The sequence below is a fragment of the Diceros bicornis genome, chromosome 2 (assembly GCF_020826845.1).
Source record: "Diceros bicornis minor isolate mBicDic1 chromosome 2, mDicBic1.mat.cur, whole genome shotgun sequence".
Lineage (NCBI taxonomy): Eukaryota > Metazoa > Chordata > Mammalia > Perissodactyla > Rhinocerotidae > Diceros > Diceros bicornis.
The window spans coordinates 19,920,369-19,946,770 of NC_080741.1; the positions used below are offsets into that span (position 1 = coordinate 19,920,369).

The 26,402-nt window shown below is 43.9% G+C and overlaps 1 long non-coding RNA gene and 2 other non-coding genes across 3 annotated transcripts; all 3 read left to right on the plus strand.

Moving 5' to 3' along the window:
* The first annotated feature begins 1,230 nt into the window (after positions 1–1,230).
* On the plus strand, positions 1,231–15,363 carry LOC131412913 (uncharacterized). Its single transcript, XR_009221870.1, has 5 exons — positions 1,231–1,311; positions 4,066–4,222; positions 7,498–7,732; positions 11,479–11,590; positions 15,198–15,363. It is a non-coding gene; the product is annotated as an uncharacterized LOC131412913 (long non-coding RNA).
* Positions 3,406–3,477, plus strand: TRNAC-GCA (transfer RNA cysteine (anticodon GCA)). Its single transcript has one exon. It is a non-coding gene; the product is annotated as a tRNA-Cys (tRNA).
* On the plus strand, positions 6,021–6,092 carry TRNAC-GCA (transfer RNA cysteine (anticodon GCA)). The gene has a single exon. It is a non-coding gene; the product is annotated as a tRNA-Cys (tRNA).
* Positions 15,364–26,402: the final 11,039 nt, after the last annotated feature.

The window sequence follows — 26,402 nt, forward strand, 5'->3', positions numbered from 1 at the left end:
CCCACTCAGTTTAATCACTTTTTTTTTTTTTTGCTGTTTTTGGCCATAATTGTACTTTCTGACCTAGTCCTCAAATAGAAGCTAAATTTTGAATTTATGTGTCATAGATTATTGGGATTGGGAAGGATTTAGATCTTCTAATTACCAAATCCTCATTTTACAGTTGAGGAAACTGAGGATTAAAAAAGAATTCAACTGAGAAGGAATATCTTTGAGGGAAAATCCTTCCAATTACTGAAACTTAAATTCTAATTCATTCCTTTTATGAAATAGTCCGATGGAATCTGGAAATATTAGGAAAACTCAGTTTCCAAAACCCCTTGGATGATCATATTTTGAATATTGCCACAATTTTTCCGAGGTCTCTCTCTGCAAGATGGTTTGTGCTGTAATCCCCTCCTCTTTTGTAGCTCCCATGTAAATCTTTGAGTGATAGGCTCTGGAACTTGGGCTAGATTATTTGGCTTGTAAACCTTATAATTGAAACACATATGAACTTTGACTTTGCTTATGTTTTGACAATGAGAGCAATTCCTCATGTGACATCATGATGGTGAAGGGAACAAAAGTTAGGAGAACAACAGCAGAGCAGTTCAACCATCATTACAGAACCCCTATCCTGCGGCAGGTGCTGTTCTGGGCCTCAGGAGGTATTTGAAATCTCGACAAACGTGGACAGTATCTTCAAGGCCGGTGCAGGCCCAATTATTCTTCCTAGAGTTTGCTGCGCGTATTAGGATTCTCCTGAGAAGCCAAACCAACAGGGTGTGTATACATAGATATAAATAGATTTATAATGGAGGCTGAAAAGTCCCAGGATCTGGAAGCTTCCAGCTGGAGACCCAGGAGAGCCGATGTGTGGTACCAGTCTGAGTCCAAAGACCTGGGAACCAGGAGAACTGGGGGTGTGAGCACCAGTCTGAAGCACAGCAGACTCGAGGCCCGAGAAGAGCTGATACTGCAATTTAATTGTGAAGGCATGACAAGACGATGTCCCAGCTCAAAGCAGTCAGGCAGGAGGCATCCCTCTTCCTCGGTCTTTTTGTTCTATTCAGGCCCTCAGTGGATTGGATAAGGCCCGCCCAAAAGGGAGGATCAATCTGCTTTACTCAGTCTACTGATTCAAATGTTAATCTCATCCAGAAACACTCTTGCAGACACACCCAGAATAAGGTGTGGCCAAATGCCTGGGCATTCCTTGGCCCAGTCAAGTTGACACATAAAATTTACCATCACACTGTGGTTACCACTGAGGGTTTCCAAGATGACTTTCAGGACACACGGACAAATTTACCAGCTGTGTGAACTCGGGTAAGTTATTTAACTTCACCGTGCCTCAGTTTCTTCATGGTAAAGTAAAGATGATAACAGTTCCTCTCTCATTGGCTTGTTTTAAGGATTAAATGAATCAGTATTTGTAAAGTGCTTGCAATCATGCATGACAACTTGTAAGTGCAACATGTGTAAAATACAATTTTAACATATTTCAATAGCTACGTAATTATTTTGATGTGCAGTAGAAAGAAACACAATCGGCATGACTTCAGGGATATTTTTGCTTAGAATGAGGCTCAATAAAAAACAGTGAGATGAGGGGCCGGCCCGGTGGCGCAAGCGGTTAAGTGCTCGCGCTCCGCTGCGGCGGCCCGGGGTTTGCTGGTTCGGATCCCGGGCGCGCACCGACGCACTGCTTGGCAAGCCATGCTGTGGCGGCGTCCCATATAAAGTGGAGGAAGATGGGCACAGATGTTAGCCCAGGGCCGTCTTCCTCAGCAAAAAAAGAGGAGGATTGGCGGATGTTAGCACAGGGCTGATCTCCTCACAAAAAAAAAAACAAAAACAAAAACAAACAGTGAGATGATGTCAAGACAAATAGTAAGTAAATACTAGCACAGGAGGTATGTGGAACTGGTAAAAATTGTGAATGATTAGGTTTGAGAAATACCATGGATGAAAAAAAAATAAGGCAATATCTAGGGTGACCAACCATCCCCAATCCAGTTTTCTGAGGGATTTCCTGGGACACAGGACATTCAGAGCTACAACCAGGAGAGTCCTGAGGAAGTCAGGATGTTTGGTCTACCTCTCCATAACTACAGTTTGATATTTATTCCACAAACATTTTTTGAGCACCTGCATTGTTCCAGGCACTGTCTCTGAGGAGCTGGTAGGAGGGTGGACCCTTGCTTCTGATCCTGCTACTGATGTCTATGACTTTAAATGAGGCTCTTCAGTTTCCTTCCATCTGTGTTTCTTAGTCTACAAAAGAAGTGGTTGGAATAAATGGTCTCTAAATCACTACCAACGTCGGGGTTCTTTGTTATAAAGCACACAGTACATCTGTTACTGCTAAAATCTCAACTCCCACTGATGTCCAGGGTGAGAAAATAACAATGAGCAAAGTGTGCCTTGTGATGCTTTTGTCAGCTCTCAATTCTAGCCTGAGGCAGGGGAGACAAAGAAGGGAATGGAGTCTCTCGCCTTTCCTGGGCTCCCAGCCAACCGCAACCCTGACACAAAATGACCATCCCAAACCTAGGATCCTTTGAAAAGACCTGAATAATGAATGTGGGCTGGGAAATCGGCAGAAGAGAGACTTCCCAACAGGTTTAAACATGCAAGATTTCCATAAGAAGCAACTGAACAATTTTTTAGGGGGAGAGGAGATGTTTATGACACCAAGAAATACCAATGTCTCTAATCGTGGCTGTGTTTGGAAGTTGAAAAGGCATCTATGGTAGTCAGATCAGGATAAATAATTTATTTAATTGATTAGGAGGCTCTTGTTTGGAGCCTTGTTTCTCTTCATCAAATGACCTTTTGGAGTTGACAATATTCCAAGTTTCAGGCAAGTTATATTACATAAAACTACCATCTAACCATCTGTTTTTGTATGACTAAAATCATCTTATAGTCAAGGCTTGGAAAATCTCTCACACAAATCTTTATTCATGTATATTTTTTCCAGAATCAATTTAATGCAACAAATATCTAGTGAGTGCCAGTTATGAGCTCAGTTCTGTGAAGTCATGAAGAGGAATGAGAATCTCAGTGGCTAGGCCTTGGCTAAGGGAAGCGTGACAGGAATCCAATCATCCACATTATATTGATGTCGCCATATGTGGAAAGCCTGATGACTTTTACCTGGAACTGAGGTTCACTTTATTTGATATATGGTGGACAAGAGAGGCTTTGGGTATTGGGAAGTCTAAGACGAGTTTCTTGGCTCAGAGAACTTAGTTCTCAGGAGTCCTGTCTTTTTTCATAATAAACTTCTAAGACTTGTAATGCCCAGACTTATTCCAGGCAGCATTCTCTCTAATTATAGCTCCCCTGAGTCATTGGAAGTTTTTAGAACCAGGATGCTGTGAGAGAGATAGATTATAAAAACGCATTTATTCAACTGGGGGTATAGCTCAGGGGTAGAGCATTTGACTGCAGATCAAGAGGTCCCTGGTTCAAATCCAGGTGCCCCCTGTACATCTCTCTTTTTGCTTTCAAAGAGTATGGATTGACTTTGATTTTATTTTCTGTAGCCCATAGCTGGTTGAATAATAACTAATGTCTCTTGTGTATATGCCAGGCACCAGTTTAGGTTCTTTACATTAATTATATCCTTCACTTCTCGCCAAAATTTTACAAGATACATGCTGTCAGTATCTCCACTTTACATGAGGAGACTGAGACTTGGTGATGCTCAGTAATTGCTCAAGGTCAAAAAGCTGCGAAGAGCAGGTCCGGGATTTGAATTCAGAGCACACAGGCTCAATGACTTCATACTACTCATACTGCTCGCCTAGTGTTGAAAGCTTTGTGATAGTATTCCGCCTAGCAATGCTCCCAAGGTGCTAGGACTGTCCGTCGAGTTTTAGAACCTTTTGGCTGCAAGGCCAAGGCAGCGATTTAGTGACTGTGCCCAGAGGAAAGTCAAGGGATAGCACTTTTATTCACAAAACACTGCTGGGGATAAACACGAACTGGTCTGAAGTTTAGGGGGCTGCACTCTTCTCCTGTTCTAAAGCCTGAGAATTTGTTACCTTTCCACTTTCAATTCGTTTCCTGAAGCCCAGCACTCCCATCTTGGGTGCCTTCATTCAGGACCCATAGGCCAGAGGTCAGACCTTAGACCAGGTTTACGTCCTGCTCGCAGCACAGATGAGCTTGAACAACATACACTGAGCACCTACGATGCGCCAGAACTGAGCCAAGTGTGAAGCCAGAGGTGAGTATCACATAGCTCCTGGCCTCTGCGTGCTCTCCATCAGGAAGCTGGCCTGTAAAAAAAGAAGTCAGGGTGCTGTGAGCCGTCCCGAGCTGTGCCAGCTTCAGGAATGCAGAGAAGGCAGCGATTCCTTCTGTCTAGAGGAGTGGAGCTTTCCCAGAGGAACTGATGGCAAATCAGGGTTTCAAAGATGAATAATTTCTCCCCGGATGGACAGAGGGTGGAGTGGAGGTAGGGGTGTGGAGAGTGGTGGTTGAGTTCCAGGCAGAGAAAAGTGCACGGGCAGAGGCTGGAGCCGGACGGATGCAGGTGGAGGCAGCTGGGGCACCAAATGCAACGTGGGGAGCGTCAGAAGATGAAGTGCAAGCTCAAGAGGCAGGTAGGGATCCAAATGCAAAGAACTTTGTGTGTTGTGCTAAGAGACTTGGAGTTTTTCGGGAAGGCATTTAAAGGGGAGTGACCTAGAGAGACTTTGTTTCAAAACAGGCTGCTCTGGGAGCGGTGGGGGGATAGATGTGAGGCTGGAGGCTGGAAGGCCATTTAGGAGGTGGTGGCACTGCCGGTCTAGGGGTGGGGGTGGACCTAAGTGGATGTTAAAGGTAAAATCAACAGTACCCAGCGATGAACTGGAACTGGGGAGAGGGGGTGAAGCCCAGGGTTGTGTTAAGTGCTTTGGCCAAATGACTGAGTACCCAGTGGTGTCACCAACCAAGTCAGAGAGGAGGCTGATGAGATGGTTAAGTAGGCAGGCCCAGTGCTCAGCCCCGAGCCTACACTGGGATCCCGGTCTCACCAGCTCCTAGCTGTGTGACCATTCTGTGCCTCAGTTTCCTTACCCGTAAAATCAGTATGCTAACAATAATACCTATATCATGGGTTTGTGTGATGATTCCTGGGAAGTCACAGGTAGAACTTTCAGTACTGTGCCTGGTGCACAGCAGGTGGCCAGTAGACATGAGCTGTTATTATCACAACACGGCAAAATAGGGGAGAAGCTCATCTGGGCAGGAAGGTGACAAGTTTATTTCTGGACATATGGGTCTGAAATCTGAGGTTCCTGTACAGCCTCAGAGTGGAGAGGCTGGGAAGGGGTGTGTGGGGCCTCACAGAGCTTGTGGGCTGAGCTCTGGCCGCTGTTCCCTCCTCAGCTTTACGGCGGCTGACGGGCCGCATGGAGAGAACTTGCTGCAATGATGGAGATGTCCCTGACCTTTCTTCCCAATCTTGGAGATACACAAGAGTAAAAGCCCTCAGATTGGAACTCAAGGGAATAGGAATCAGAGGTGCTCAAAGGTGAATTTTGGACCTTGGAATGTCCAGCTTTTCTTTTTTTTTTAACTGTAAAATGAGACAGTTTGTCTCCACGAGGTCCCCTTTGGAAATCTGGTGAAAACATGCGCAATATACAATATATGCCCGTACACAATATTTGCCTGTAATTTCAGAGTTATATATGAACCTCTGAAGTCCGTTCGTGTATCCTCAGATTCTCTCCATGTCCAGTACTTGTTGGCAGCTCATAATACTTAAAACACTCGTCAATGTGCACAGAGAGTTATGGGCAGTGGGTGGTGTATTTTAAAAGCTGGAGAGTTAGACTGAGAAAACAGCGCCGAGCTTCAAGTGCTGGGAAGAGAATGAGCTTACGTGCTCTGGGAAAAGCAGGAGGTGGTGTGACTGGAAGGGAATTGGAGATGAATTTAAATCCAGAAAGAATCTCATCCACAAGAGGTATTTATGAAGTATGAAGTAACTCATAAAAGTGGAATAAGTGTTTATATGAGACTTATTACTGTCAGGGGGTATAGCTCAGTGGTAGAGCATTTGACTGCAGATCAAGAGGTCCCTGGTTCAAATCCAGGTGCCCCCTCTGTATCCTTTTGCTCCTCTTGGCAGCTTCATTAGAAGATGGGGTCTGTGGAGGCAATCAAGGTGCCTAGGACCCAACTTGAAGGAGGCGCTCACTTTTAGGTTCACTCATTAACTCTCTCACTGTAAAGCTGTGTGTTCACATAAACTCACCCTTCCTCCAGCATATATACACACAAACACGGCCACACACCCGGAGACACACACTCCCCCTCACACACACCAGATGTCATACACACACACACACACACAGACCCACACACCATCACACAGACATACCAACAAACAAAAATTCACACACATACACACAGGCGCTTTCTCACACGTACCTTCATTTCTCCTTTTCTGTATGTGCAATCTTATTAACCAGACCCTTTCTAGCTTCCTTTCTTCAAACTTTTTATCTTTTAATAATTTTAGATTTACAGAAGTGTTGTGAAGAGAGTATAGAGAGGTCTCACATACCCCTCACTCAGCTTCCCCTGATGTTGACAACCTGCATAACCATGGCATATTTATCAAAACTATGAAATAAACACCGGTGCAACACTATTAACCAAACCAGAGACTTCATTCAGATTTCACTAATTTTTCCACTGATGTCTTTTTTCTGTTCCAGGATTCAATCCAGGAGACCATGTTGCTTTGAGTCATATCTCCTTAGTTTCCTCCAATCTCTGACAGTCGCTCAGTCTTTCTTTGTGTTTTTTTGTAACCTTAACACTTTGGAAAAGTCCTGGTCAGATATTTTGTAGAATGCCCCTCACTTTGGGTTTGTCTGGCGTTTTCTCATGATTAGACTGAGGTTATGGATTTTGGGGAAAAAAGTCACAAAAGTACTGTGCCCTTGTCGTTGCATCTTATTGTTGCATCTTGTCGAGGGTGGAAGAAAAACACTGCAACAACTTAAGAGTCTGCTACACTGTCATATTGTTAAGGGTCCAGGGTCTGAGGCTCGCCAGGAGACGCCTTCTAACGTGAGAGACACCACACCGAGCAGAGCGCATCACTTGGTGGGTCTCTTTGGGGTTTGGTGGCAAGGTATTTGGATGTGCTTCTCTGGCATATCTACCAGATAACAGTAACCCGTAAGATGGTCAATGTTTTGTGGATCCCAGAGTAAGAAAAGGGTCTGCGCTCAGTCCAGGCTGTGGGGAAAGCTGCTTCTCCACATGGGTATTATGACTCAGCGTTGGAAGTGTAAGTGGCAACTCCAGCTTTGTTAATTCACCTTTTCTTTGTTTCCATAGCGCATTGAATTTACCTCCCTTCTATGTTATTACATGGTGTATTGTAATTGTTTATTTGTCTGTGTGTTAGTCTGGCTAAACTCGGCTATACTGTGGTAACAACCTTGAAATCTCAGGAGCTTAACATAATAAAGATTTGTATCTTATTCATGCAAGGTCTGATGAAGGTCTGGTGGTCCTCATCCATCTTGTAGATATGTCATCTAGAAAAATGTGGCCTCTAGGGTGATTGCTCCAGGGGTAGAGAGACTTGGAGGAGTCGCATCAGTTCATTGCTGCCTTAAGCCCAGGAGTGACATGCATCACTTCTGCTCACAGTTCATTGGACAGAACGAGTCACATGGCTCCAACTTCATTGCAATGGAGGCTGGGAAATGTAAGAGGATGCTTGGTGAGTACCAATTTTCTCTGCCATAACCCATCTTACCCACTCCAACATGGGCCCTGAGATGGTGGCTATTCTTTCTGATTCTTCTTGTTATCACCGGCGACTGGCAAATACTTGTCCATAGTAGAGGCTTAGAAAGTATTTGGTGAGTAACAACTATTGGCTAAATGAGCGAGTGAATAAATGAATGATGGAAGACGTGTAAACAAAATGTATTTTTAAATTATTTGGAAACTAATTTTATTATAAGGCAAGAGTTATGCTTCCCATATTTAAAATAACTTACTGGGCCTGGCCTGGTGGCACAGTGGTTACATTCGTGTGCTTTGCTTGATGGCCTGGGGTTCATGGGTTCAGATCCTGGGCATGGACCTACACACTGCTCATCAAATCATGCTATGGCAGCGTCCTGGATACAAAAAATGAGGAAGATTGGCACAGATGTTAGCTCAGGGCCAATCTTCCTCACCAAAAAACAAAAACAAAAAAAACCAAATACCCCACACCAACTCATTGCTGCTTTTCTAAACAATCTCTGAAAAAGATTCAACCTTTTCTTGAAGACGATAACTTTGTCCTTGCCCATCAAGTAAAACACAGAATAGTAATTTTTTAACCAATTTGTTTTGATTGGAAAAATAAAGGTTTACTATTCTGCATCGCTTTCTAAAACTATCCACATGACCGTTACCCATTATAAAATCAAAATATCTCAATTGTATAAAACTTCAAACACATATCAAAGAATGTAGGAGGGAATAAAATTTGGTTGGATCTCCACTGCTGTCTTCTTCTTCTTTTTTTGTTTTTTTAAAGTTTGCCAGCTCCTGCTCTAGGCAGAAGGTGAAGTTATTGTTACCCTAACTGCAGGCTGAGATTTTTTTCCTTTTTGTTTTTTGCTGGGAAGGATTCACCCTGAGCTAACATCTGTTGCCAATCTTCCTCCTTTTTCTCCCCTCCCCAAAGCCCCAGTACATAGCTGTATGTTTTAGTTGTAAGTCTTTCTAGTTCTCCTATGTGAGCCGCCACCACAGCATGGCTACTGACAGACGAGTGGTGTGGTTCCATGACCGGGAATCGAACCCAGGCTGCTGAAGCAGTGAGAGCACTGAACTTTAACCACTAGGGCTCCACCACTGTCTTTTTTTTTGTGAGGCGATTAGCCTTGAGATAACATCCGTTGCCAACCCTCCTCTTTTTGCTGAGGAGGATTGGCCCTGGGATAACATCTGTGCCCATCTTCCTCTACTTTATATGGGACACCACCACAGCATGGCTTGACAAGCGGTGTGTCAGTCCACACCCAGGATCCAAACCTGCAAACCCTGGGCTGCCAAAGTAGAGCACGTGAACTTAACCGCTATGCCACTGGGCCGGCCCCACCATTGTCTTTTTTTAACTGTTGTCTTTTTTATGTGTGATTGTGTTTGTACATGTGAGTGTATGTTTTATGTGTGTACATGTGTAAATATTTATTAAACAAAGATGTATCAGGTGTGTCTTAGGCAGCATCTCAGATCCTCTTGGCCTTGACTATTTTTGAGGCCCTTGGTGGCCTTTTCTACTTGGCTGCCATGGGTGGACTCAATTTCACCCAGGCATACCCTGCAGTCCCTTCCCCCCTGGCCAAGCTGGATGCCCCTCGCCTCCTACTCTTGGCTTCCCTCTTGCTTTTGAGGTGTGAGAGGTCATGAGTTCCACTTGGTGCCCCCCATGCAGCATCTGGTAGAGTTGAGAAGTTAATTCACCATGGGGAAACCTTTCATTAATGAGATACAGAAGCTCAGCACTAAAGTCGTCTCCATTCCTTGGGACAGATTGTCCTGGGATGCAGTAGTTCATACATCAAGCACGTCTCTCGAGAGACAGCTTTATGAGGTCAATCAACTGCACTTGTTAACAAAGGATGGCCAGCTTGGAAATGTGCCCTTGCACCGACTTAACCTCTTTCTCTGCCTCACTCCGTTTCATCTCACTCCTGCTCCCTGGGATCGCACTTTCTGAAAAAAATAATTGCACGTAAGCTTTTGCAACAAGCTCTAGGTTCAGGGGTACCCAGGTATAGCAAATACTCTGGATGCTCTGCCAATTTGCCCTTCAGCCTTTACCACAGTAGTTCACCCTGGCCTGCATCTCAAGTTCAACTGCCAACATCTGCATCTCTTCCCCTGAGGTTTTTTTTGGCAGCCAGAGTGTATTCTACATCTGCTCATGGCAAGCTGGAATTGCCACAGAATTGACGGCCCTCGGGAGCAGCCCTCAGACAATGACTGACGAAAGTTGCTGTTTCAGTACCCAGATTCCTTACCCCTTCCATGGATAACTCGGAGCCGCAATGTTCTACCTTGGCTCCAGAGTTCCCAGTGGGGTTAAGTTGGGCTGCCCATGGTGGTGTCTTGCATGACAATGCGACCTTCACTGGCTGCTTTCCCCTTCCTGTCTCACTTCCCCTCTTCTCTACCAGTGCCTCCTGTGGTCACCTCCCAAATAAGCTACTTGAAATTGAATTCTTGACTCAGAGTCTGCTTCTGTGGGAACCCAAACCAAGACATTAGCCTAAGACATAATTTTTAAAATTGTTATAAACTGATTTTTTCATTTAATGGTATATCCTGTACATGATGTTAAATATTCTAATTTTTTTCTAAAATATATGAGTTTTAAGTGCTCCATGGTATTTAGCATATGGGTTATATAAATAATATGTTGGACATTTTAGTTGTTTCCCACTATGCTCTCCAACTGTAGTTAACTCAACGCTAAACAGAGCTAGACAGGCTTTGTCTGGAAATAAATAAGCCACCGATGGATCATTTGTGCACAGGCTAGGAAAGAAATAATCAACATAGAGATTTCCCCTGCCTTCTATTTGTTGCTGTATAGCAGGGGTTCTTAGAGAAAAATCAAAGGCATCTCGAGTATATTCTACTTTAAAAGGAAATGAATTGCATCCAAGCTTTCATTAAAGAAGACAACATCTCTGTCTCATCTCTCTTTGAAAAGAGATAACAGCTACAGTTTGTTGCGCAGTACTTTGCTACCTGATGGATTTTGTTTACTGTGGGGTACATTGGGCTTCCTGCTTACACAGGGAAATACCTCTCTCTCTGTTACACAGTTAGGGTAACTTCTGAAGTGTTAGTTCAGCTCCCTGAATGATTTGGGGCCAGTTAACTAACCTCTGTAAGCTCTGGTCCTTTTCATTTGTACATTGGGGATGATAATAGTATTCCCCTTACTAAGTTTGATGTCAGAATTATATACTGTAATGTCAATAGAGTACATAGTAACTGCTCAATAAATGATAGCAATTATTTCACAGTGACCTCATTTTCAATGGTGAAAGGAGTAGCACAGAGCAGAGGGTGGGGCTCAAGAAATATCAGAGAGGGGCCGGCCCCATGGCGTAGTTGTTAAGTGCTCGAACTCCGCTGCTGGCAGCCTGGGTTTGGATCCCGGGCGCGCATAGACGCACCGCTTGGCAGGCCATGCTGTGGCGGTGTCCCATATAAAGTGGAGGAAGATGGGCACGGATGTTAGCTCAGGGCCAGTCTTCCTCAGCAAAAAGAGGAGGATTGGCATGGATGTTAGCTCAGGGCTGATCCTCCTCACACACACACACACACACACACACACACACACACACACACACAAGAAATATGACAGAGGCCTAGGGATTGGACATGCAGATATCTGATTAGATGCAGGGAAGGTGAATGGTTCTCTGCTCAAATATATCTGCTCTACAGATTCTTCCTGCTGTGATGGACTTGTTCCTGTAGTCCTGCATAATCCCAGCCCTTCTACCGAGCTCAGTGCTTCTCAACGTACATGAGGAGCATCACCAACATCTGGGAACGGGTTAGAAATGCAGATTACCAGGTTCCTCCTTTGACCTTAGAATCAGAATCTCTGGGGTTGGGGCCCAGTAATCTGTGTTTTAAAAAGCTCTCTGTGTGCTACCCATGCACATTCAGGCTTGAAAACCACTGATCTAGTTTGAGCCTTGTATCTGGCCTGCCCAATATGGGCAGAATATGGGAGGAATGCTTCCTCCCACGGCCAGCCTCGGGGGTCTGCCTGATTCAAGTTCCCTCTCTTCCAGCCTTCATCCTGAGATGTTACTATCTGTCTTGTCTCAATTATGTGCTCCTTCCCAGCTCTGATTTTGACCCTTCATCTTTTGCATTATACTAAGACCTTCCATCTACCGCGGGATGTGATTTCTACTCATCCCTTGGTACCTGTGTCTGGTGGCTCCAGGCAGTTCATCCTGGTGCGGTTTATCCCTGGGACCTCACTCTGCCTGGAGCCAGACCAGGAAGCTGACATTTCTACCAGGTTTTGGCCCCTGCAGGAGAATTGGCCCATTACTAGCCCAACTTTTAGCCTCAGTCCTGCCCCAGGCTCTGCAGCAATGGGACTCCTAGTCAGGGGAAACCTAAGAACCTCTGAATTCATGCCTCTGCCTCTAGGCCTCAGTCAAACCTGTGTTCCTTTTGCTTTGACTACCCCAATTGCCATTTCTGATTTCCTGTCTTGGTTCCTAGCTTACTGCCCCATTTCTTCCGGGCCTGAGGTCCTCCTGCCTGCCTCTCACTGCTCTTAGTGGAGTCTTGTTCCTCTCAGCATATTAGTTATCTATTACTGCACTAAAAATGACCCCACAACTTGTTGACTTAAAGCAACGATAAACATTTGTTGTCTAAGACAGTTTCTGAGGGGCAGGCATTAAGGAACAGCTTTGCTAGATGGCTGCGTCTTGGGGTCTCTCATAAGGTTGCAGTCAAGCTATCCAGTGGAGGAATGCTTGACAATGGATGTGCCACCTTCGAGGTGGCTCACTCACACGGTTGGCAATGCTGTGTGCTAATGCTGGCTGTTTGCGAGAGGCCATCTAGAATTCTCCATAGGAATGTTGGAATATCCTTATGACATGGCATCTAGCTTCCTCTACAATGAGTGCTCCAAGAAAGAGCAAGGCATGTTTTTTAAGATCTATTCCCTGAAGTCATAAACCATCATTTCTGTCACATTTTATTTGTTAGAAGCAAGTCACTAAGGGTAGTCCACACTCAAGGGGCGGGGAACTTGTGGGCATATTTTAAAACCACCAGAGTCAGTCTTTGGGGAAAGCTTCCTGCTACATATCACCCAATTTTTAGGATATTCTGTTCTGCTGGTCCATTTTGGCAAATTCTAGATGCTGGCTTTTGTCTTTGACCAGATGTCCTGCCACATTTACCAGACGGATAGCCCTTCTTATCTATTTCTAGTACTCAGACCGGGTTGGTATTGATATCCAAGGGGTCTTATCTCCTTATAATGGTAAAATTCAGTCATTTATTGAGCACCGACTGTGTGAATTGATAACTGGTGCATTTGGTCATCCCCTTATTGTCTGTTTCTAAGTTGGTGAGTCTGTGTCCTAACGCAACCACAGCCTTTGTCAATAAGAGGTTAATTTGAGTTAATAAGTTCAAACTTTTTGTATGTTAACCAGGCTCAGGCTGCTGCACAAATATATGCAGTTAAAGCATTATGCAAAGCTGCCTAGCTGAGAGGATGAGTAGCTTGAAATTTAGCCCACGTCCATGACAAGAGATTTTCACATATTGAGGTATATGGGGTAACTTCTGGTTTGAAACTTATTTGGCTTGAACTAGAGAAGCCTGATTTATGGCCTGTCAAACATACATTGTACATCTGCTTCAACCATTAAAGAATGCACTCTCTTAAGATAAGAATGCATACTTCCCCTCTGACGCCAGTATCCTAGTATCAGTAACACTCTATCGGTAACAGCCAGATTAATCCCTTTCCCGACACCAGGGTTGTGTTGACCTGCTAATTTGCAACTAAATACCTCTTTGAAACTCTGATGAATATGTATCCTGGGTGTGTTTAATGTATGTTCTTTGTTCTAAAAAGGTATAAGACTGTACTGAAAACCATGCTTCTCGGGAACACTTTCTTCCTTTATGGAAACTGCCTTCCTGGGTTATAATCCTCACCCTGGCTCAAGTAAAACTGACCTTATCTCTCTTATCTATAGAATGGTTACTGATTATTTCGTGTCAACATCCACTAGCCAAGCTAGTCAGAACTGTCCCTAGAGGAAAGTGAGCCTTTTTCTAATGTGCATAAACACGCCATTGATTTCCTGAGCATTAACCCCTCAGGGCTAATTTTCACATGGGTGTGTATGGGCTAGCAGTGTCCCTGGTTGGGTTTCTATTTTGTTGCACAAAATAGATACCCAACTCAAATTGGTTTTAGCAAGACAAGAATTTAAATGAAAACTCTAGGTTTCATTTTTGGCTTCAAACATGGCTGGATCCAGGTACCCAAGTCATGTTACCAGGAATCTGTTTCTCTCCTTTTCTTGGATCTGCTTTTCTCTCTGTTAGCATTTTCTCAGGCAGATTCTCTCCCAGTGGTGGCAAGTTGACCAAGCTTACCTCCTCGCTCTTAGCCACCCCAGGACAAAAGGAAGTTTGTCTTCTGGATGTTTCCAGCAAAAGTCCTGTGATTAAGTCTCAGTGGCCTGTTTCTGAACCAATCATGTGGCAATGGCCATGGAATTCTCTGATTTGACTAGGCCTTCATTCTTTGCCCATTTCTAGAGCTGGGGAGTTAGTTCCGCCCCATTCAAACCACCCTAAGATTGGGAGTGAGTGGTTCTCTAAAGAAAAATTGGATGCTTTTACCAGAAAAAAAAGGGTAGAGTAATAGATCTTGGATGGATTAAAAACAGTACATAGCTGCTACATCCACTCACTGGATTCACACGTTGGTAGGACTAGTCATCTTAGAGTCAAATTGCAGAAAGGAAACCGAGAAGGTGATAAAGCTTGGGTTTTACCCATAATCCTGTGGCAGTCACAGGTTACCCTCGGGTTACCTACAGGTTCCCTTCTCAGGGAATTGAAAAGCTAACCACATATCAGCTTGGCCTTTCAATATCAGCAACATAACTGGGCACCCTTATGTAGCCTCTGGATTTTATCTCATTCCATTTTGTTTTCTATCCAGTTCTTAGTCCTTGCAGAACACTGCAGCCTGGGTTTGAAGAACATCCATGGTACCCTTTGGATGGGTCACTACTTGATGTCACCAGCCTTTTCCTTTCTCATTCTCATGCTGCCTCACTTCTGAGTTTGTTTCTGAGGAGCAGGCGCTGATATCCACAGGCACAGACTCTTCTGAAAGGAGTCCAGAGGGCATTCTTCTCATACACAGCAGGCAGGTTGACCCACCTGAGAAAGGGCCAGGAGAGAGCTCAGAACTTCTGCGGTCTAAGAAAAGCCAGTTGGGTGTGCTACCTGTCGGGATCCAAAGGCTTGATTGCAAGGCAGAAAACAGTCATTTGAGGAGTTTATCCTATTTCAAGCCACAGGCTTTGGGGTGGCCCATGCTTAGTTCAGGGCCCTAAGCCAATCAGACAGTTGCATTTCTCTCTCTACAGCAATTGGTCAAGGAATGGAGTCACAACCCAAGTACAGCCAATACTTCTCAAAGGGATTCTTTCTGGTCTTTTGGGAAAAGTTTCCTTTTTTTGTTTGTTTACTTCTTGCAAGCCTTGAGCCTGAAAGTATGCAAAGCTGAAGCTTTCTTTCCCTGACTAAAGACCATGGGGGGGGGGGGGGGCCGGCCCGGTGGCACAAGCGGTTAAGTGCGCGCACTCCGCTGCGGCGGCCCGGGGTTCGCTGGTTTGGATCCCGGGCGCGCACCAACGCACTGCTTGGCAAGCCATGCTGTGGCGGCGTCCCATATAAAGTGGAGGAAGATGGGCACAGATGTTAGCCCAGGGCTGTCTTCCTCAGCAAAAAAAGAGGAGGATTGGCGAATGTTAGCACAGGGCTGATCTCCTCACAAAAAAAAAAAAAAAAAAAGACCATCGGGGCAGTCTATTCTGAGGATGGAGCTGCTAGGACAGAAGAAGAGCTGAGAAGTGGAGAGAAACAAACCAAGACCTGGTGATATTGTTTCAGCCCCTGGAGCAAGTCACACCAGAGGCTAGACAACACCTGGACTTTTCAGTCATGAGACTCAGTAAATTCCCTGTTTGTCCTGTTTTCTGTCACCTGCAAAAGGAAGATTCCTAGCAGATGCACCCTGATACCACCCTGTCCAGTGATTACAGAGGTCCAGTAAGGCCTGGGCGCTACTCTTCATACCCAAAGCCCAGTTTTCTTACACACTAAACCCTACCATCAGAATCCCAGTCAGTCCCTCCACCCTGCTGAGCTGTTGCTCTCTTTGTAAATCTATGATAATAAGTCATGCCACCCAACCACCTACAGGGGTTGATGACTAATTAGAACACTTGTGAAATTCTTTGTTTTTACAAAATGTTAGCAAAAAGAGCTCTGTGTATTAATATTTGTTACTCTTGATTCTCTTGCCTTGTTTTCTCTTTTAAAAAAACTTCTGCAAAATAAAATTTGTCTTTTCTTTAAAAAAGTGACCAATTATCTAGATTCACTTCTCAAGGTGTAAACAGCTAGACTCAAAATATCCCTCTCTCGGGTAGGAGGGGAGGATCCAGGGCCAGACTGGCTCTCTTTCCTGTCTTCTCACTTCTCTTCCTCCATCTTCCTAAGTTCTTGACTTTTGGGTTCCAGTACTGGAAAGAAATGTAGTGGTTCAGAAAATGCCAACACCAGTGAGATGGTAATTTGACTTAGTTTTGAATCTAGATTTATCACCATCTGATATAATTTTGAGAAAGTCTTCCATTGATTTGCATGAATAAAGTAGATTTACTGTGGAGGAAATTAACCATACGATACAAACACCAGGGAAAAAAGGGCGATGAAAATGTATTGGGAAAGAAGAGGAGAGATAAAGAGAGGATGAGCAGAGAGGAGAGGAAATTACATGGATTGAGGTAGAAAATATACTTGGATCAACCTTCGATGATGGTGTCAAATATTAGTTAGATAATAGAATATTGGTAGGGTTGCCAGATTTAGCAAATGAAAATATAGGTGAATGTGTCCAGATCACAATTTTAATTCTTAGGAGGAGAGGTTTTCCCACACCTCCAACAATCAATGCTCAGGATACCAGCTGTGTTTCCATGAATTCAACTCAATGCTGATACTTTCTACCTGGAGATAACATCAGATTCCACAGGTTAAGGGCTCAGTCTCACAAGACGGCCCATCTTCCCCATGCAGATGCCAGATGCAAGCCCATCTGACTGGCTATAAATCAGAGGTTCCCACCACCCTCTCCTCAGGTTCAATTAATTTACTTGAGTGGCTCACAGAACTCAGAGAAACGTTTTACTTACTAGGTCACTGGCTTATTACAAAAGGATATAACTCAGGAACAGCCAAACGGAAGAGATGCATGGGGCAAAGCATGGGGAAAGGATGCCGAGCTTCCACGCCCTCCCTAGGCACGTCTCTCTCCCCAAATCTCCATGTGTTCACCAACCCAGAAGCTCTCTGAGCCCTGTTTTTTGGGTTTTCTGTGGAGGCTTCATTACATAGGCATGATTGATTAAATCATTGGCCACTGGTGATTGATTCAACCTCGAGCCCCTCTCTTTTCCTCTGAGGTCAGGAGTGGCACTGAATGTTCCAACCCTCTAATCACAAGGTTGGCTCCTTTGGCAACCAGCCCCCATCCTTAAGTGCTTTCCAAAAACCATCTCATTAACATAACAAAAGACACTTTTTGTTGCTCTCAACACTTATGAAATTCCAAGGGTGGGAGCTGTGAGCCAGGAACTGTGGAGGAAGACCAAATATATATGAGAAAGATATTTTGTTCACTAAATTGTCACCAATTGCCCTGAGGAACTCAAGGGAGGTTTCAGAAGAATTTAACTTTTTCTCTAAATTGTTTTTTCTTTTTTGTTATGTTAAGAGATGCAATCACCAAATACCCTGAACCACACCAAGCCCCACCGCAAGAGCAGGGCCAGCGCAGATGAGCCAACTGAGCCTGTGCAAGTGAACACCCACCTCTCCCTTTTGAATATCCATTCCCCATCCAAAATAAAAGGCCCCTGTGGTCCCATGCTTGAGGACAGCCACGACTTCGGAAATGATTCCTCATGGTATCCTATTTGCTGCAAATAAACTCTACTTTATGTGACAACTACTTCTGGTGGAGAGTCTGATTTTAACTAGCCAGGGAGCAAACCCACTTTGGTTCAGTAACAGAATGACCAAATACATAATTATTATAAATCACAATATCACAAGACACCCAGTTGAATTTGAATTATAGATAAATAATGAATAATTTTTTACTAGAGTCATGTGTTACTTAATGACGGGGATGCATTCTGAGAAATGCGTCTTGCAAACATGGTAGAGTGTACTTGCACAAACTTAGATGGTATAGCCTACTACACATCTAGGCAATACGGTACTAATCTTATGGGACCACTGTCATATATGTGGCCTGTTGTTGACCAAAACTTCTTTATGCAGTGCATTACTGTATGTCTTATTTAAAAATTGCATAGCAACCCTTATATGTAAGAATATGGGGATTTTTCTTTTCTAGGGTGAGGGAGTTATCTTGCTAGCGTTCTGGAACCTACAGGTGAGACTGACTTCAGCTCAGATCTTGAGGTCAAAACCATGGAGCAGTTGTCCTATTAAGTTCCTGGAAATTCTAGCCTCTTCCTTGTTTCAACAGATGCCTTTGTCAGGCTGAAATGTTCACAGTATTTTTTCTTACCTCTCATCTGAGCACTATGACTATATTTCTTTTCTTTTTTTTACCTGTTTAATATGGAAAATTTTCAAATACACCCAAAAGTGGAGGGAATTATCACAAACTTCCACTCCCCAACTTGAAGAGTTGTCAACATTTTGCCTCCTCCATCCCCTTTATTTTGCAGGAGTATTTTAAAGAAAATCCCAAACTTCATGTCACCCTTAGAGACTATGTTTCTTTTTAAATTTTATGTTTCCTCTCCTGTCCTTAAGTATATCTAATCTGCTTAATATTGCCAAGGTCATGTTTTTCATCTCTATCTCCCTTCATATAAAATAGTAAATATAAAGGGCTCTCTCCCTTCACAAGAAAGTATTCCTTCATTTTCTCCCTCAGAGCACCCTATAATTCACGACTTTCCCCTAACTCTCGCAGGCTGTTCAGGCGTCAAGGGATCTGTTCTGCATTGTGCTGAGGGGTCCAGGGACCATAGCAGGGAGGAGGGGCATGAGGCAGGAGTGAGGGGGGATTGGGATTCTCATTTTTTGGCTTTCTCTTTTAGGGGAGGAAGAACTATTCCTCTACCCTCTAAGTCCTTCTGGCTGGTCTAAGAACTAAATTGACATGAGACAGAATAACAGGAGAAAATCAAACAAAGTTTAATAATATATATATATACATGGGAGAAACTCAGGAAAACTGAGTAACTCGCCAAAATGGTGGAAGCCACTCCCTAAAGGAGGATGTTGGGGGTAGTGGTTTGGGACTCCAAAGGGGAGGAAGGCAATTCATATGGAGATGGAAAAGCAAATGTTTGGGAAACAAATGTTTTCTGGGCTGTCTATAGACAATGTGATGAGAGAGAGAGAGAGAGAGAGAGATAAAATGGGCTTGACAAAAATGGGCTTAGTAAGGATCCTCCCAGTCATACACAGAGTTATCTATGGTGATATAACTCCTTCCTGGGACAGGACTTGTACTTAAATTTTTTTAGGCAGTTAGGGGAAATGTCAAAGTTTCTTTCAGAATCTTTTGTCCTTAAAAATAATCAAGCCAAAGAGATACATTTTGGGGTGGCCAATTTTGAGCCCCCATACTCTCAAACTTCCTTCCTCTGAGAAATACTAATCTCTTCTCTCTTTATTAGCAGCTTTATGCATCATGCAAGTCTATACTGCTTAGGGTAACTATTGGGTCTTCTGATGTAACATTTAAACATTCCCAGGAGTAGGTTTGAAGATGCTAAGAGCAGCATGGTAGAGGACAATGGCTCTCAAACTTTGGTGGGCACAAAATTCCCTGGAGGGCTTTTTACACACAGCGTCTAAGGGCTCCCTGGGTTCCTGTTTCAGTGGCTCTGGGGTGGATCTGAGAATTTGCATTTCTGCAAGTTCCCAGGGGTTCAGTTGCTGGTAGTCCAGGGAGCACACCATGAGAACCACTGGTATAGTAAAAACTTTTTGGTTATATGAGCCTGAAGAAGAATCCTTACTCTATGACCTTGGGCAGGTGACTTAACCTCTCAGATTTAGTTTCCTCATCTGTAATCAAGAAACGTTCCTTCCTTCTCTGTTCCAGTAATGACTTGCTGCTTTTAGGAGTAAGGGCTCACCTTTCCTTTATGTTGTTTTGTCAGTGGCCAATGGGAAGTGGCTTTGAATTCACCTCTCAGAATCCGGTTGCATCTCTAGTATAGAGTTTTGGGTAAACAAGAATAATGGTGAGCTCAGGGAGTTGTACTCAGGCTCCTGAAGAGAGGGAATGATGAGGGGATAGCTGTAATTCATTCATTCAACCAATCTGTATCAGGCACCTACTGTGTGCCAGGCACCGTTCTAGCTGCTAGAGACAAGGTCATTGGCCTTAGGGAATTTCCATTTGAGTGGGGTGGGTAAAAAGGGAACAATCTTGGTCGGGCCCTAATGAAATAGGAAAAATACAGTGCCGAGTCAGTCAAATAATGATTGGCATTATTCTTTCACAGTTCTGGAAGCCAGAAGTCTGAAGTCAGTTTCACTAGGCTAAAGGCAGGACTGTGCTCTCTCTGACGGCTCTAGGGGAGAATCTCTCTTCTTGTCTTTTCCAGCTTCTAGACCTGCGTTCCTTGGCTCATGGCCCCTTCCTCCATCTTCAAAGCCAGCAGTGTAGTATCTTCAAATGTCTTTGCTCCCATCATGTCACCTTTTCCTTCTCCAGTTGTATCAACAACTGAAGATAGTTTGGGGTGACTGAAGACTGTTGAGACAGGGTGGAAGATGATCCAGAAAGGATGTGAACAATACCTGAAAACTGTGATTACAGTCTGCTGCAGGTGTTCCATGAAGGTGTGTGCTCACACCGCAACAATGAGGAACACTTATTGGAAGGTTTCCACAGGCCAGCTGTTTTACAGTCATTCCTCCTTTAGTTCTCACAGTAACCCTTGAAAGGAGTTACTCTTTTACACATGAAAAAAGTAAGGCTTGGGGCACCATGGCGTAGCAGTTAAGGGCGCATGCTCCCTGCTGGCCGCCTGGGTGCGGATCCCAGGCGTGCACCTACGAACCGCTTATCAGGCCATGCTGTGGCAGTGTCCCACATAAAGTAGAGGAAGATGGGCAGGATGTCAGCTCAGGGCCAGTCTTCCTCAGCAAAAAGAGGAGGACTGGCATGGATGTTAGCTCAGGGCTGATCTTCCTCACACACATACAAAAAAACTAAGACTGGAAGTACAACTTGCCCAGAGCCACACGGTTAATAAGCGGTAACACCAGGATTGCAAGGCAGACCACTGCCTCCAGAGCAGATCCCTAAAGAAAGCCTTGCTACTTAGTCTGTGGACTAGCAACATCGGAATCACCCGGGAACTTGTTAAAAGTGCAGGATCTAAGGCTCTACCCTGGACCTGCTGGATCAGAATCTGCATTTTAACAAGAGCCCCAGGGATTCGAGTGCACGTTAGAGATAGAGAAGCCCTGCTACCCAGCCTCACCCTGGCGATGCAGCGGAAGGATGCTGTCAGCGGCTGTGAAAGCTGGCGGAGATCTCTTTCTCTTTGGTGTTTGCTCTAACAACATGAAGGAGCCTAGTTAGTCTGATAAGTCTTCATTTGAGTAAGCAAATAACAATAATTAAAAAAAAAGAAACCTCTCTGAGTTCCTGTCTCCTGGCCTGAGGAAGGACATCACAGTGTGCTCTAAATAGCAGTTGCTTGTCTCTTGGGCACTAAAATAGTTGCTGACTTGGTTATTTATCATCTCTGTGTGCTACAGGTCCAGGGTGATAAATTATGGAAGAGAGTTATTAAATTACAACACTCTCTCTTATATCAGATGCTGGTGTTAGGCATATTTTGGGCACGGCAATCGTCACACAGCAAGGAGAGTTCGTGGTTATTGTGCTTATGAAAGATGCTTATTCACAGAAACCTGCTTCTACCCTAGGTGCTTGTTAGGCTGGTACTCTATTGCTAAGCCTCAGAGTGTGTGGTTTTGGTTGAATTGAGGAATAGAATAAATAGAGATAAAAGATGGCTGGTAAACTAGTATTTCTCATGGACCATTTGCATTAGAATTGTCTGGTGCTGGTTAAAAATAGACATCTTTGGACCCTACCTGGAAAATTAGAGTCTCTAGGGGTGATATCCAGAATTTTTAATTTTTAACGAGCTTACCAGGTAATTCTTTAACGTAATCTTTGAGAATTTCCATTGCATACTATCAGACCTAACCTTATAATTGTATGGATGAGAAATCAGAAAAAGAGAGCGATATAATGACTTCCCTAAAATTTCAGTGCCCCAAGTATAGTAACATTTCCCATTTTCTTTTATATATATATAAGTCTGGTACAGAAGGCTGGCTTTTTAGGAGAGCCTTTTAGATCTACTAGTATCTAATAAAGGCAGGGCTAGCTGATGTGAGTGGCTGAATGTGAGATAATCAAATAAGTGCTCAATAAACAGTAGTTAAACCTAAAAATATCTCTCATGTGATAGACTTAAGTGACCATTTGTCACGAGGCATGCCAAATTCACAGGATTTTACTAGAATTGAAAGAGTTAAGGCAACTGGCTGAGTTCCTTGAAAGATCTGACATAATACCACCAAATTGCCAGGAGGGGGCAGCAGAGAGCTGCCAAATGGCCCATAGAGACCAGGTGAACCAAGGTTATCAATTAGGAGGATGTTAAAACAGCAGCCAAAAGCTGGCTACCCCAAGCGTGTCTGCTCAGGACACATCTAACCTGGACAGGCTGAAGCTTAGCCCTAAATGAGGAGAGCTGGGTCTGAAGCAGAGGCAGTTACCCCTCATGAAAAAAGGCTAGTGGGTGGAAGAGAGGAGCTGAAGTCAGGAACGCAAGCTGGGTGAGTCAGGTGCAGGGTAAGCAGCGGCTGTGTCACAGTGGGATGGTGGGATCATCGGGAAGCTAATGGGCTGCCAGGAAACACCTGCTTCTTCTGAGGCAGTTATCCTGATGTACAGTATTTTAGGGGCCACTGCCCTGGTAGGATCAGGAAACAGTAGAGCTCCCATGAAGAACAGCGCATAACCAGATCATTAAAAAGCCTGGAACATAATCCCTTATTTGAGAAACACTTTAGTAGCAAGATCTTTAGATTCTTTTTGGAAAATGCCCTAGTATTAAAAGAAAAAAAACAAAAAAACCCTTAAGGAATACAGGACAGTGCGTAATTAAATATTAAATATTGCAATTATGGTACAATCAATACTTGCTCAAGAAGTTTCAGTGAAGGGGGATATCAACGAAGGTTTGAGTGGCCAAGGAAGGCTTCTTTAAGGAAGTGAAATTTGATCTGAGCCTTAATGGATGAGTATGCTTTAGGAAGGAAGGAGGACACTCAATGAGCCAAGAGAGAAAAGTTCAGTCTGTTTGCATGCCTGTGAGGAGGCCGCCCGTTTGTATCAGGGTGTTTGGAGCGAGTGGTGGGCTGGGGCATAAAGACACTGGTTTGACCTTTCTTAAGCTTTGTTTTGTTTGATGGTTTCCAACATGTTCTGAAGGAACAGGGTCCAGCTTCCTTAAGCAACGAGAGTGTATCATTCACTTGGAGGAAATAAACATTGATGCCACATGCATCTGACACAAGTAGCTCACAACAAGACACTTTGCTAGGGAGGAGATGTTGCCAGTTGGGACACCATAATCTTGATGTTGTGAATAGGTAAGATCTGCTCAGGACATGTCCGTATATATAAGATTATACCCAGAATTCTGTGAAGATTATAAAAGGTTTTATTGAGAATTCCTGAAACCATAGTCTGTACTGAGAACTAGGTACAGTTAACTATGCACTGAGACAGTAAAGGACACAAGAGATCCGTCTTCCAGCCACTAAAGGGCTGGCGATTATTCTTTACATTCGTGGTCCAGAGAGTAATTATGATGTAGTGGTGTAGCCTTGCTTTGTATATCCCATATCTCCTGAGATGTTAGCTTCTTGGAGATTTTATTACTAATCACCAACAGGTCATTTTGTCTTTGCTTATACCCTTGTTTAAAATACTGTCTCCTCTTTAGTTAATTTTTGTAGAGGGCTTCATGTCTCTCCAATACACTCTGTAAAGCACTAGCCTGTATTTGGGTTGTTGACACAGCAGCTCTTGTTTCTCTGATGTAGAGTGTTTCTCAACTTTATTTATTTTTTTGGTCTGAGCAACTTGAAAGATAAAACACTTTCCCATCAGTAAGGGTGGTTCTCTGCGGCAGTGATTCTCACGGGAATGGAGATGGAGGTTGAGGTGAAGTAGGCAAAGACATATCACCCATCACCAAGGAAACATCACAGAGATCCTGAAAAATCCCCCTCTCCAGTGGTGAGGCGCTGTTAGCTAAGAGGCATTGCTATAGCTTCAGGATCCAGGACCCCGTGTGTGTGTGTGTGTGTGTGTGTAGGTATCGTGCAGTAATCAGTGTTCTCTATCTGCTGTTGGTTTGGGAGGGAAGTTTAAATCTTTTTGGTGAATCCCTTTGGTAGGTCAAGTCACCTGCATTTGGGATCCAAGGGAAAGCGTGTTCATCTTGGGGCGGGTACCAAGGATGCTGGGGCTATTCTTGGACAACACTACACTTCTTCCTGGCAGCATAAGTTAAGGGTGAGTCGGAGATAGTATTATTCAATCATTTAATGCCCAGTATCGGGATATGCATTCTTTCAAGAAGGCATTTCCCTTTAGGACATTCCTCAGGGTATCACGGCATCCATAAAAAATTATTTGAGGAAGAAAATAGAGTCGTTTGAAGTTCCACATAACAAGAAGGATAACTTAAATGAGAAGAAATTAACCACTTGGAGGCATTTAATACCTCTAAATGGCTACGAGTTGTTGGAAGTACTTAACAGATCTGAAATCACAGTTGAACCCAGGTTCAGTGAGTAGCTAGTACTACACTCTATGTGCAGAGAGTATATAGTTTATTTCCTAGTGAACTGATCTGATCTGCCCTGTTGGATCCTAATGTTTAGTCCAATGGAGTAATTTTAGTCCAACCCAGTAATTTAAACCATCTCTAGAAGTTTATGATTATTTTCTTTGTATAAACACTCTCTTCCTGTCCCCACTCTTGGTGCCTCTTCAAAGTCGTGGTGGATACATTAGGGGTTGAGGCCTATGTGAGGCCTATTTGCACTTGGCTGGTGGGTGGGGATGGGATTCTTGGACTGTATTATTTTTCGGAACTGCTGTGATCTCTGTGGTGGAGGGGCTGAGCTGGACTGCTCCCTGGCTTGGAGAACCCCAAGGTCAACTAACTGCATCAGAGGGGTCTTCAGCTGGTGTCTCCTCTGAACCCCAATGGTCTGGCCTCTCTCCTTGCACCAGTTTTCCCTGTTAACTTAGCCTCACCCTGGTTCTTGCTGTGCTGTGGTACCCCTGAAGTCTGGCCAGAACTCCCTATTGTGATGCTGCTGTGAAACTCCCCAGAGTGACTCTCAGGGGCTCTAGGGAGCTTCAGGTACCAACCATGGGACAAGAAGGCAACTTTGGAGAGTTAACAGAGGTCTTCCCTCTGTGTAATCATTTCTCATCATCGAATTTTGTTTGAGGCAGGGTGCCTACACTGGGTATTTTCATTCCAGCGTTGGAAACCACAAGATGGACACAAGTCTTTTCCTTTATGGAAGTTTCCTCCACCCCTTCCTAATACATCTCTGTTCTCCGGGACTCTGGTCCAAAGAAGGGAGATCGAGGTACATCTTACCTTCCTCTGCCTCCTTTGTTCCTTCCCCCACCCCTCGGGTTGGAAGGGCTTTCTGCTTCCTCTACCTCTCCTTTTCTGTCTACACTGCGGCAGGAAGCCTCCTGGTGAGCTGCCAAATGTTCAAGGAGTAGCCTCCCTGTGGTGTATTCTTGCTCAGTGTGTGGTCCATGGACGTGCAGCATCAGCATCACCTGGGAGTCTATTAGAAATGCAGAATCCCAGGCCCCACTCAGACATAATGGATCAGAATCTACATTTGTAACAAGATCCCCAGGTGACTTATGTGCACATTAAGTTTGAGAAGCACAGGCATAGAAGAAACTGTACTAGCTCACTTAGGCCTAGCCCTTAGCCGGTTAATGGGGGTTAAAGAGACATAGGAAATCCTTTTTCTCTTGAAAAGGCTGGCTTTTATAGACCATTAAGTTGCTGCAAAATTCTACTTTGGAATTCTGAAGCTGACTATTAGAAGTTTTTCTTTTTGCACTCCTGCTATTATAATCATTAACCTTCTCAAGGGAAATAGATGTTTCTGATGGACGATGGGAAGTTCAGTATGAGGAAATGCAGAAGAAAAAGCTACAATCATATTAAAATATTATCCCTTACACATTTTGAAAAAAGAGAATAAAATAGTGAGAGATGAGGTGAGTAATACAGTTAAGTTGGTGATAAATTAATTTGTTATACTTAAGTTTTTCTTTTATAACTTTACTCTGGTACTGTGCAAAGTAAGTAGAAAGCGAAATTTATTTTATTTTATTTTATTTTATTTTATTTTATTTT